Below are 12,616 nucleotides of genomic sequence, written 5' to 3' on the forward strand. Positions count from 1 at the left end.
ATGACCCTTCAGACCTCTCATCGTACATAACTTGCTCCGCGAAGATTTAATGTCCCCCAAATTAGACTGGGTGCCTTAATCTTGCCCATTCATGTGATTGAGTGCCTAATTACAATCCATAATTATATATGATTTAAATCATCATAAAAGTAATGTAGACGACCCTGACTAGACAGAAAAAAAAAAACTAAGAGGATTTGTGCAATTAGCAAGTGTGTTAAGTGTGTTATGGGTCACCATTGTATCTCTAATTTCTAGGAAAGTATTTCACACTTAGTGCTCAAAATACGTGTAAATGAAAAGATGAACACACAAGCTCTCCCCCTCTGGCTGTGGTACAATGATCACCACCACTTTCCAGAAATGTCCTTCTTGTTCACTACAGCAAGAGCTCTAAAGGTAGATATTTCAGGAAGCTAATGCATCAAGAAACGTCATGACTAGAGACCCCAGTTCCCATATTCACAGGTGGGCCAGAACCTAAGTATCCATATTTCTAATCATATAGTATCCTGGGTAGAATTGGAAAATGTCACAAAGTCTATGTTACGGACTAAATGTTTGTATCCTTCCAAAATTTGTATGTTGTAGCCCTAACCCCTGATGTGGTGATATTTGGAGATGAGGACTTTGGAAGTTATTAGGTTTAGAGGCGGTCCCAAGAATGCAGTCCTCATGATGGGGTTATTGCTCTCAGAAGAGACCAGAGAGTTTGCTCTCATTTGCTCTGCTGTGTAAGGCACAGCAAGAAGGCAGCCACCTGCAACCCAGAAAGAGAGCGCTCCCCAGAGTCCAACCACGGTGACCCCAGCCTCCAGAGCTGGGAGAAATGAGCAGCAATTGTTTAAGCCATCCAGTCTGTGGTATTTGGTGGTAGCAGCCTGAGCAGACTAACGCATTCTCCTCTGAAGGACAGGAGTGGGGGCGGGGCCTCACTCCTATTTACGTCGTTTCCCAGCCAATTGTGAAAGCATAGTTCTACAGAGTGCGTGGAGAGAAAGCTTGATGTTCGCCACACTCTTTCTTCTTCCTGGACACACACAAAGACTGCATTGTCCAGCCTTCCCTATACTTTGATTGTGGTCATAGGACTGAGTTCTGGCCCATAGATTACAGGCCACAGTGATAGGAGTCCCTCCCAAGTCCAGCCCATAGAATATGCCACACGTAGTCTTCTGCTCTGTCTCCCTTCCCCACAGCTAGCTGGGAGGTCACAAGGACTCCCGATCACCCATTAGGCTGCGCATAAGTAAATAATAATGTTCATTTTATTAAGTCCCTGCTACTGCAGAGCTACTTGGCTGCCACTGCGTATCCTAGTATTAGCCTGAATAATGCAAAGAGGCCGAGTGAAACATTGGGGGGAAAAAATGAAGAGACCAAGAGTTTGAGGCCCAACTTTGTCATCAGCTTATGATGTGACATCAGAAAGTCATCTCTCTGGCTCTGAATTTTCTCATCCACGCTATTCATCACCATGATGATTGTGCCCCGTATCTACTGGAAACTGGACTCAGTGGTTCACTGTATCCTTCTCGCTCACACGTCGGCACAGCTGTGAAAGCAGTGGTAAATCACACTGCTGCACTGAAGAATTTGTTGGGTGGGAACAAAATGAGTCATCTCTAGAGTGACCGCTGGTGTTATGGTTTGGCTAGGATGTACTCGTTTAGATCTATTGTCTCTAGTGTAACACTGTACTTATTAATATTAGAGCTCCCTTTGCCTCTTAGGCATCCTGGTTTAAACAATGTTATAGGGTAAGGTGGACACACACAACGTTTAGCAACTCTCCCCAGACATCCCTCTGTCCACACTACTGTTTTCCCTCCACCATGCCCCACAGGTCTTCCCTGGAGTCCTTCACTGGATCCTCTGCACCCAGCTCATTCGCCGAGAAGGAGATCAGAGAAATATGCCAACTCATCACCCCTTACCCCATGGCTCCACCCTGACAACAAGGGAGACAGATTGCTGCAGACTTCATGGTGACCGTGCGTGCTCAGAAACAAAACACAAATCGGTGAGTGTGCGTAAAGGGTTACCAACATGCCTTCACCTTCTCTGTGGGAACATGACTGTGAGTGCACCCGATAAGGGTGACCGACGCTGCTCACGGGAAAGTGACCTCTGATTGGTCAGCTGCCTCCGGTCTGCGCAGGCTGGGAATGAACTATGCACACCTGGTGGAACTGTGAACTATGCACACCTGGTGGAACTATGAACTATGCACACCTGGTGGAAAGGCACAGAATCAGGCTTCTCACGGTGTGAGACCTAGAAGCGGTGAAACAGATATTGGTTCCAGTGGCGCTTAGGGCTTTTAAGCCAGAGTCGTCCCTACACCCAAGAGTGTAGTCTCATCACAAGGTCAACACCTGTGTTTTTGCGGGGAGGACAATCGCCCTTGGACTTCCATGAAGACCCCCTGAAGAGATACGCCTGCTGCTGCCCTCCTGGCCCGTGGCGCCCCCTCTGCGTCGTTCGTCTAAGTGAAGTGGACCCCTGTGGTCATGTCGGGTTGATTATCAGTCCTTGCAGTTCAAAGCATGGCCTTAGGAGAGGCAGCATTAATAGAACTTGCTAGAATTATGGCCAGCCCCACCCTAGACCTACTAAATTAGAATCAACATTTTAACAAGATCTCCAGGCAACTGCTATGTGTAATTAAAGTTTCTGGGACAATAGTATAGATGAACCACCAGAAACAGTGGTCACACAGAATGGGCAGAACAGTGGACACTAGCCAATGTCTGCCACTCTTAGGACAATCGTACTCATTCCCAGGTCCGATCCATATTCATGTGTATTTTTCTCTTGTTGTTTCTAGTTTTTACTTGTAATTCTTTAATCACAGAATTACTGGTGTTCTGCAGAAGACTCGGTCATGTTACTATAACCTGCAATGGATCAATTCGCCCTCAATCCCATGCAGCCAGGCAATAACTTCTACAATGTTTTAAATGCACTAACTTTTATTTCTTCTCCCCCAAAATGCTTATGAAGCTCCATCACATCACAGGAAAAGAAAGAGGAAAGAAAGGCAAAGCCATGTGGCCTCAAAGCTGGGGTTCCCCTGTCCCGCGAAGTGCAGGACAGCTGGGTCAGTTTTGTCCAAACTGGATCCTCCAAGGGGCATGCACCAGGAAACCAGAGGCAGGACTTCCCAGGGGGAGCTGTGCGTGGGATCCAGTCCTCCGAGGACAGGGGAATCAACTCCTGCAGTTCTGCCAGGCCGGCAGATGAGCCCCCGGGACAGATGTCTTATTCTCTCTCAGTTCCCGTACGGGGTTGTCAGCCTGTCCGGCGGCTCATCAGCTCCGTTAACGTTTTCCGACGTGAGGGACAGACGGGGCTACCCCATAGAGCAACATTAAGGGCAAGAAGGAAAGCACAGGCAAGGCCAAGTTAACCCTTCTGTGGGCTGGTTTCAGAGGGAAAAGTTTAATTTTTTTTCTAATACATTCCATGTTCCCTGGAAAGAGTACATGGAATGTACCTGGAAAGAGGTACTGAAAGGTAGTACATGGTTTTCAGACAAGGAAATAATAGATTTTCCTATGGTCTGTAGGAAACTACGTGTGTGTGTGTGTGTGTGTGTGTGTGTGTGTGTGTGTTTAAGAAAATAAGAGCCCTGGATGGTTTGACTCAGCAGTTAGAACATCGGCCTACAAGTGAAAATGATTTTTGTCATATCACCACTGAAAACAACTGAGACATAGGGTGACTAAGTGGACCCCCTCCGGAGGTTAGAAATGCCTGTCTTACTGGGAGTGCTCAGTAAACATGTGTTCTTAGTAGAAGGAAAGGGGAGAAAATGTGAAATCGAGTCTATTTCCTGGTCACTTCTCTGAACACGTCTCCAGACATCCACACTCGTGCATACAATAGTGTCCCCGGATCCATGGTTTTGCTTTCCACACTTTCTATTACCTGTGGTCAAACGTGGTTCGAAAATTAAATCAAATTTCTCCAAACATCGATATCGTCATGGCTCAATAATCGATCACCCAAAGCAGAGGATCCTCCTGGGATTGACGCGTGGCCAGAAGGCCAGGAGTAGCCTAGGGCTCCTGTCATTCACCCCTTCATCTCATCACCCGGGCGTTGTAGCATCTCACATCATCCCGAGAAAGGTGAATCTAGTACAACAGATATTTTGAGAGCGAGACCACATTGGCATAACTTTTATTACAGCATAGTATAATGATTGTTCTATTGCGTTATTAGTTACGGTTGTGAATCTCTTACTGTGCCTGGTTAATAAAGTAAACTTTATCATAGATGTGAATGCGTAGGGGGAAAAGAACAAAATTTGTAGGGTTTGGTATATCCACAATGTCAGGCAAGCACTGGGGATCTTGGGATGTATCCCTGTGGAAAGGGGGGCACGACGGAGCTTCACCGAGGACACAGTTCCCGGAGAGATGCTCTGCTACACAGCTGTCCCCATTTCTTTACACCTGCTGTGTCCCCGCCCCTTGATTATTCCCTCTGCAGACAGATGCTCGCATTTCGGCATTTTGGGGCTGCCGGTCACCCCTTTCTTTGCACAGCTGAAAATGTCATGTTAAGAAAGCAGAGTTAGGTTGGGACTTTTTATTCTGCTTCTCAGTAAAAAAACATAACAAGCACACAAGATGGGGGGGGGGGGTTGTGGTTCCCATATTCCCTTCCTTACATGTCCCTTTGTGGCTGAGAATGTGCGGTATTGACAGCAACAGCGCCTACTCAATTTGAAATGGTTCAAAGGATACATCGAGGTTGACTTCAAAACAAAGGCCCATTGAGCCTCAAATTTCACAGAAATTGAAAAAAGTTAGCCCACGTTAAAGAGAAAAGAAAAGGTCTTCCTGGTTTTGCTAAAATCAGGAAACAACACCTTAGGGCATCTTTCATGTCAACTGCTGCACTCAACCCAGTCCATAGAGCTAGCATAACCTGAGAGAGGAGCCAGTCAACGTTCTCTCCCTCTCCCTCTCCTTCCCTCTCTCTTCCTCTCTCTCTGTCCCCCTCTCCCTCCCTCCCTCCTTCTCTCTCTCTCTCTCTCCCCCTCCCTCCCTCTCTCTCTCCCTCCCTCTCTCTCTGTACCCCTTTCCCTCCCTCCCTCTCTCTCCTTTTTCCTCTCCCTCTCTCCCTCTCTCTCCCCTTCTCCCTCCTTCCCTATAATATAATGTTTGCTCATCTGATTCTTTGCCCATCAATTATATTTCAGGCACCATTCTAAGACACCGATTTTCTTAGACATTTGTGTGTCGCAATTTCTGTCTGCTTCTAATTGAAGACATGTGCCCTTATACTTAGAGGCAAGAACTGGAGTAGGAAGAGAGAGGAATTTGGAGATTGGAAGGCAGCAAGAGGAAAGGGGTTAGGGAGGGGACCAGGCCTGGGATCTCTTTTCTGGGACAGGCTCATATTTAGGTCTTTAAACAAATGATGTTGTGCCCAATATATATATATTTAAATAGATTTATTAGGTATATGTACAGTTTAAACATTTACTGGGAGCCTGCTAGGTATGGCTATCTGCAAGTTATTTACTCGAGGGATATGCTGTGTTCTCAAGGTGCCTGTGGTGTAGGTGGGGACAGAGCCCAGGTATTCCCCTAGAATACAGGTAATACAATTGCACGTTGTTATAGCAACTTGCTCTGCAGTCACGCCAACCTGTGTCAGAATGCCCACGCCGGGAATGCAGTACGACCTTGGAAAAGCTACTTGGCCCCTCCACAGCTCAGTTTCCTTGTCTGCCAAGTGGGAATAGCAGCATGCGTGAAATCGTTGTAAAAAGTCAGTGAAATTACACATGTAATGTGCCTGGCACACCATACGAGCTCACTAAATGTAGGTGATGGTTGTAACCTTAAATTAATGATTATTACTCTCATGATTATTGACTGGAGATAGGATTGTGCTATAGAAACTTACAGAGAAAAGAGGGAGCTATTTCTTACTGGAAGAAGCTTAGAGAAGAGAATATTTGAACAGCAGCTTAAAAAAGATAGTGCTGCCTTGGCCAGCTTGGCTCAGCGGTAGAGCGTCAGCCCTCAGACCAATGAGTTCTGGGTTCGATTCCAGCCAAGGGCATGTACCTCGGATGCAGTTCATCCCCGGCCCTGGACGGGATTGTGTGAAAGGCAGCCAGTTGGTGTGTCCCTCTCACACTGATGTTTCTCCGCCCCGCCCCCCTTCTCTCCCTCTCTCTCTACCTGAAGATAAATAGAAAAATATCAAATGAGGATTTTAAAAAAAAGATAGTGTTGAATTACCAGAGCAAGAGAGTAAAGAAGGACATTTGCCGTGGGGAGGGTGCTGCGGGCACACAGAAGCAGTCAGGGCGGGGATCAGCGGGGAAGGGCATCCGAATAAGCAATGCACCTGGAGTGCAGGGGGCGGTTGTGGGAGCAGAGGCTGAGAAGGAGCCTAGCAGAAGACCAGGGAGGACTTGCAAGGAAACGTGACCCACCAGGGTCCACAGGCAGATGGAGAGCCTGGAAGACTTTGAAGTGGAAGAGGGAAGGAGTGAAACGACCTGGTCTTGTTTGGGGGGGTTTACTCATTAACCTAGTGTAGCGGTCCAAGGGTGCACCTCAGGAAGCCCCTGGAGCAGCGGTTCTCAACCTGGGGGTTGAAGGACCTTTTCACAGGGGTCGCCTAAGACATAACAGTAGCAAAATCACAGTTATGAAGTAGCAACGAAAATAATTTTATGGTTGGGGGTCACCACAACATGAGGAACTGTATTAAAGGGTCGCAGCATTAGGAAGGTTGAGAACCACCATCCTGGAGAATGATCAGCTTGAGTTTTCCCACTGTGCATATGTAACACCCTGAATCTTCTTCTATTGATATCAGTCATGTTATGATTATTTATTTAATTGCTCATCTCACCCACTTAGGCAGGAATGGCATTTGTTGTGTTCATTGTTATATTGACATTGCCCAGTACGTAGTAATCTCTCAGACGCACAATGGACAATGTGCCATAAAACACATCACCCTGTCTCTTCCCTTATCTATTTTTTTTTGTTTTGATAGGGAAGGACCTCACCTTAGCTTTGCAAAAAGTGCAGACTCATCTCTCTTCTGTGAAAGACCATGGAGTTCTTAGAGACTATCTAATGGATGAGTTTTCTAGTTCTTCGATTCTACTGGGAGCCCACAGAAGTCAGGAACATGATGGTCTAGTTTTGCTCTTGACTCTCCTGCTTCCCTAGTATTTGTATTATCATTACTTCTGGATCATTGAACATCATACGACTACATTTCTTTTGGAACACTTCAGGATTTCCAATCCTCAAGATGAGCTCTCATCCTATCTCATGTCAGTGTCATGCTTTAAATTCATAGATTACAATCATCGGCCCTTTCAGAATATGTCTTTCAAAGTACCTATACAACAAGCAAAGGGTCTCCTTTTGAACTCATCTGCTTTTTATGATCAAAGAGAATTATGCAACCCAGTGTTCTCTTCTTCGCCTTCGTTACCAGGACGCTCAGAGGTATACATGTTCTTAGCTGCTGAAACTGTCATCAGCCAGGGTTTCCTAATCCACCCACTGTCTCTCCACCTTGACATCCTGGCTCCTACTTTTGGCTTTTTCTTATGGCTTCCGTTCTTATAATTTTGTGTATTTATTTTAAGTTACTTCAAAACAGTTTTAGATTTGATAGTAATAACATATATATAAAAGTATGTGTGTGTGTGTATGAATATGTGTATATGTACATAATTCATGTATGTATATTCATATTTACATGTATGTGTATTACATATTTATAAACACACGCACATATCCGATACTGAAAATACATCTCTCTGTATATTGTCCAGATGTCATCTTCCCCCCTTTCTCTCCGCTCCTGTATCCTCTCCAGTGGTCTATTTTTGTCATGCCCCAATCAGGACATCTAGGTCCTCTAAAACTGATGATTCACAAATGAGAATTTTCTCCCAGGTAGGCATGAGTTAGCAGTGTAAAGGTGAGACTTTATAGAGGACTCGGAGGAAACACATCTCTGTTCTGTTTTCCAAAACCACTTATCTGGTTACCCTACCTTGAGTTGATTTTCATACTCTAAGCCAGGAGTCTGCAAACTTTTCCTGTAAAGGGCTAAATAGTAATATTTTAGAACTTCCGGGCCATGAGGCTCCATCTCCACGACTCAACACGGCTTTGCCTCGCAAACTCCGCCATAGGCGACGTGTCAGTGCAGGGACGGGACTGTGCTGCTTTGCATTTTTATGTACAAAGCAGTAGCGGTCGGCTCTGGCCAGTGCCCAGGGTTTGCCGTCCTGCTCTAAACCTGTCCCCCACGGTGTCTGTCCTCGCTGCGTCCTCTCAGCGGGTGTCGCTCTGGCCAACTGCAATGTCCAGTCTATTCAAGGTAGCACCAGTTAATGGGACAGGACCCTCGCTCCGCACTGAGCAGTGCTGCTGCATATTTTATTGCCTGAAAATACCCGGGGGGGTTCGTCCTTCTCTCATAGATACCGATAGTTTTAAAATATATCTTTCTACCACAATGATCACCCGCAATAGAACTTTTGGTACGTACTACAGATACATCTTCATCTGCATAAGCAATAGTATTTTTACAGCCTACAGCCACATTTGAGGTTGGAGAGGGGGTTCCATCAAGGGACAGGAAAACGAGTCTTCGTGTCAACATTCCCCAGCTGCATGACCTTGGACAATGACTTCTCTGCGCATCAGTTTTCTCATCTGTACAATGGGGGTAGGTGTTCACCTGCCCAAAGGCCACCATCTGGACCAGGTAATCCCTTGGAGGTTCATTCTGGAATAGACAGATCATTTCCTTAAACTAGTGATTTCCAAATGGTTTCAGGAGTCACAACTCCCTGGAGTGCTTATTAAAACACAGATTGCGCCCTGGCCGGTTTGGCTCAGCGGTTAGAACGTCGGCCTGCGGTCCTAATAGACCTGGGTTCGGTTCCCGCTAAGGGTGCATACCTTGGTTGCAGTTTGTCCCCGGCCCTGGTTGGTTGTGCGGGTGGCAACCACTCAATGTGTCCCTTTCACATCGATGTTTCTCTCTCTCTCTCTCTCCCCCTCCCCTCTACCTGAACAAAAAATGGAAAAATGTCCTCGGATGAGGATGTTAAAAAAAAAAAAAAAACACAGATTGCTGTACCCCAGCCTGAGTTTTGATTCAGCAAGTCTAGGGTGGAGCTCAAGAATCTGCAGTGCCACCAAGTTCCACTACTGCTGGTCCAGTGACCACACTTTGGGAGCCACTAGCTCCGCGCTGGAGATATCACAGTCCCTTCTACAGGGGAGCACTGGAGTGGGGGGATTAGAGCTGGCTCCTCTTTTTAAAATGGGGCCCCTTCCTGAAGAGATAAAAAATTGGTTCGTTTTGCCCACTGAGTCTCAGAGGCTGCAGCCGCCCCTCCCTACTAATCAGAGGCTGGAAAGAGGCTGGTAGTGGCTCTCCTGGGCCAGGTGAGCCATCGGGAGGAGAACAGGGAAATGGGGGACAGCTGAGACGTAAGAGGCAAATATGCTATCATACAACTCCTTTGTATAAGCCAAGCTTCCAGAACTTTCTCTTTCCATAAACACAAAGTCAACACAAGCATTGACTGGGGGTTGATCATACCCAGGCTCGGCGCCAAGCAATGCAGCGTGGGAGGCCAGGGGTCTGAAGACTGGGAAAGTACAGGCTGCCCTCAGGGACTCTCAGTCTTAGGAGGAAGGCAAAATTCACACACATGCACGCACGTGACAGCCGGACGTCAAGGCATGAGTGGGCCACTCGATACAACGTTAGGTGGCGTGGAGACAGGGTTCTGGAGAGCTGTTGATGGGCTTCAGAGAGCTGAACGGGCTTTCCTGGAGGAGGTGAGGCAGGCAGCCAGAGGCCTGGAGGGGCAGGAAGGGTGAGGAGAAATAGAAAGAAACCGGGGTGTTCCTGGAATATTAGCAGAGAAGGGATGAAAATGAGCACAGGGGACGTCTAAGTGTATCTCTAGCCTCTGCATCTGAACTCCCACAATTTTCCATTTATTTGTCTCAGTTTCCTGATTTGAGCAATGAGGGCTTCGAGCTAAATCACAAGTTTCCCAATGTTGTCCCATCTGGGATGGACCCCAGGCTATTCGAGGGTCAAACGAGCAGGCTGTCCCCTCTGCCAGAGAAGCTCTGCAGGCGTCCCTCCCTGCACGGGTCCCCTTCCAGAAAGGACTAGAGAATCACCCAATAAGAAATTTTGTGAAGGCTCTTTCCACGGGCACGCTGGGTGGCTGAATAGAAAGAAGAAAGAAGCCAGTGTGCACAGTGGATGAGGCCGCTAGGGTGGCCGGAACGGCTTCCGGAGCAGCTGGGCGGAGTGTGGACCCGTGGGGGCGGGATCGGGACACCGCGCGGGTTAGCGAGTGGACAGGCCGCAGGGAGAGCGGTGGAGGCGGGCCCACCAGCTGCCAGGGCCGCACACTGATCTGGAAATCTCAACTGCTCAGAGGTTCTGAGTAAACACACAGGCTGATTTTCCCCCTGTCAGCCTTCCCTCCCGGGACCCTGTACTGTATGCAAAACGGGTAACTGTAAGACAAACATTTTTTTCCACTGCCCTTCTCCTCCCCGCAGGCCTTCAGGAAGACCTGCACTTCTTTATTTTTCAACACCCACAGCTTCCATTGAACAATCAGAAGTTTTCCACTTTCATCAAAGAGACTCGAGAGGGGCCAGGGGAGCAGCCCTTTCTCAGCAGCTCTGGGCAGATTGCTGGGCCCCTGCTACCCACTCAGTGCCCGTGCCCACAGCAGGTCAGCCTTCTCCCCGGTCGGCCAGGCACCTGTGCAGAGAAGCCCACTGGCTTGTTCATTCCCACCTCAGTCCCCAGACCAAGTGAGTGTGCGTACCGACTTCTTCCTAAACCAAACCCAGGTGTTAGCTGAACCTACTGTGGGAATCATTTCACCATCAAACAACGACGACGACAACCCTGTTGGACTCTACACCTTAAATGTACACAGTGACCATGAGGTATACTGATTGTTTCTCAGTAAAACTTGGGGGATACAGTCCCAACCTGGGACCGAGGGGTCGCAGCTTCCTGGAATGTAAAGTAGGTATACAGCCTACCACTCTATTTAGAAAATGGACTTCTCCTCCATGGGCAGAATCTCGGGTTTTCTAGGTTCGCTGGGAAGAACTATCCAGACCACTTCCTAGCGTCTGCCCTCAGCAGAGTGGCATCCGCGCAGATGGTGCTCAGCAGTGTGGCATCCACACAGAGGCGGCGGCGGTACGAATCCAAGCTCGGCTCAGGACCCCCTCAGGCAAGGCTGGGGTGTCTGCTGGCTCTCAGAGACGCACTACAGCCAGACAGTGAGCAGAAAGGGGAGGGGTGCCACAAAGAACGGGGTGCTGCCAGGTGACACTTTCAAAGAGCCGTATCCAGAGCACCAGCTCTGCAGTGATTCACGCCTCAGACGGTGTTCTCACACGGGGAGCATTACATTAGTGAGTATAGACATGCCCACCGCTGACCCCCCAGAGAACCTGTTCATTGACTCGATCTCAATTCCAGACTGGGCCCCAGGGACCACTTCAGATGTTTAAGTGAAATGGTCCAACACCACAGCCAAGTCAGCCAAATCTCTTCCCGCTCACGAAGTACTCTTTTTTTATCCTCACCCAAGGACATTTTTTGCATTCATCTTCAGATAGAGTGATAGGGAGAGAGGAAGAAAAAGAAACATCGATGTGAGAGAGACACATTGAGGGGTTGCCACCCACATGACCCCAACCAGGGCCAGGGACAAGCTGCAACTGAGGTACGTGCCCTTAGCGGGAACCGAACCCGGGTTTCTCTGGACCATGGGCCGACGCTTTAACCGCTGAGCCAAACCGGCCAGGGCACGAAGTACCCTTAACATTGCCAACCCATTTCGTCTTCACAGCATCTGCCCGTGCTGATGGGGTAGGGGCCGAAGGACTTGTACAAGACCCCAGGCCAGCAAGGGGCAGGGCTGAGACCCAACCTGAAATGCAGCGACCACTGGATGACTCAGCGCAGGCTTCGGGGCTAGCCAGTGCGGCTGTGCACCCCTTATCTCACTGAGCAGCATTTGCGACTTTGCCTGAGACAGTTTTCCTTCTCTCTGATTCTCAATTTTCCCATCCGGAAAATAAGTAGTATCACCTGGCTCAGGATGGAGGGGAGGGTGGAGGGAGGCCTGTGTGAGCTGCTAACACTGTGCCTGGACAGTAGAGGTTCAAGTACAATAGTCACATGCACACGTATCACACACAACACACACATCTGCACACAACATGCACCACGCATCACAAATACACACCACACACGCAGCCCCTGCACTCACCCCGCACGTTCAGCACCAGACCACCTGTCCACCCCAACTCGGGGCCCCTTCCTTCCCCTTTTGTGAGTTTTATGGGCAAGCCCAGCTTTATCTGCAACTTTAATAGGTTCCAATACACTCCGCAAAAATTTTTGCTCGAAAGATCATTGTTTTCAGCTTTTCTGCTCCCAAACAGTCTCTTTGCACCTGCCCTCAAATTCCATGCTGCCACGAGCCTGTCCTCTGGCTCAGTCTCCGCGTTCACGGGCTCTTCCCTCCCGGACA

The sequence above is a fragment of the Molossus molossus genome, unplaced genomic scaffold (genome assembly GCF_014108415.1).
Source record: "Molossus molossus isolate mMolMol1 unplaced genomic scaffold, mMolMol1.p scaffold_m16_p_14, whole genome shotgun sequence".
Classification (NCBI taxonomy): Eukaryota; Metazoa; Chordata; class Mammalia; order Chiroptera; family Molossidae; genus Molossus; species Molossus molossus.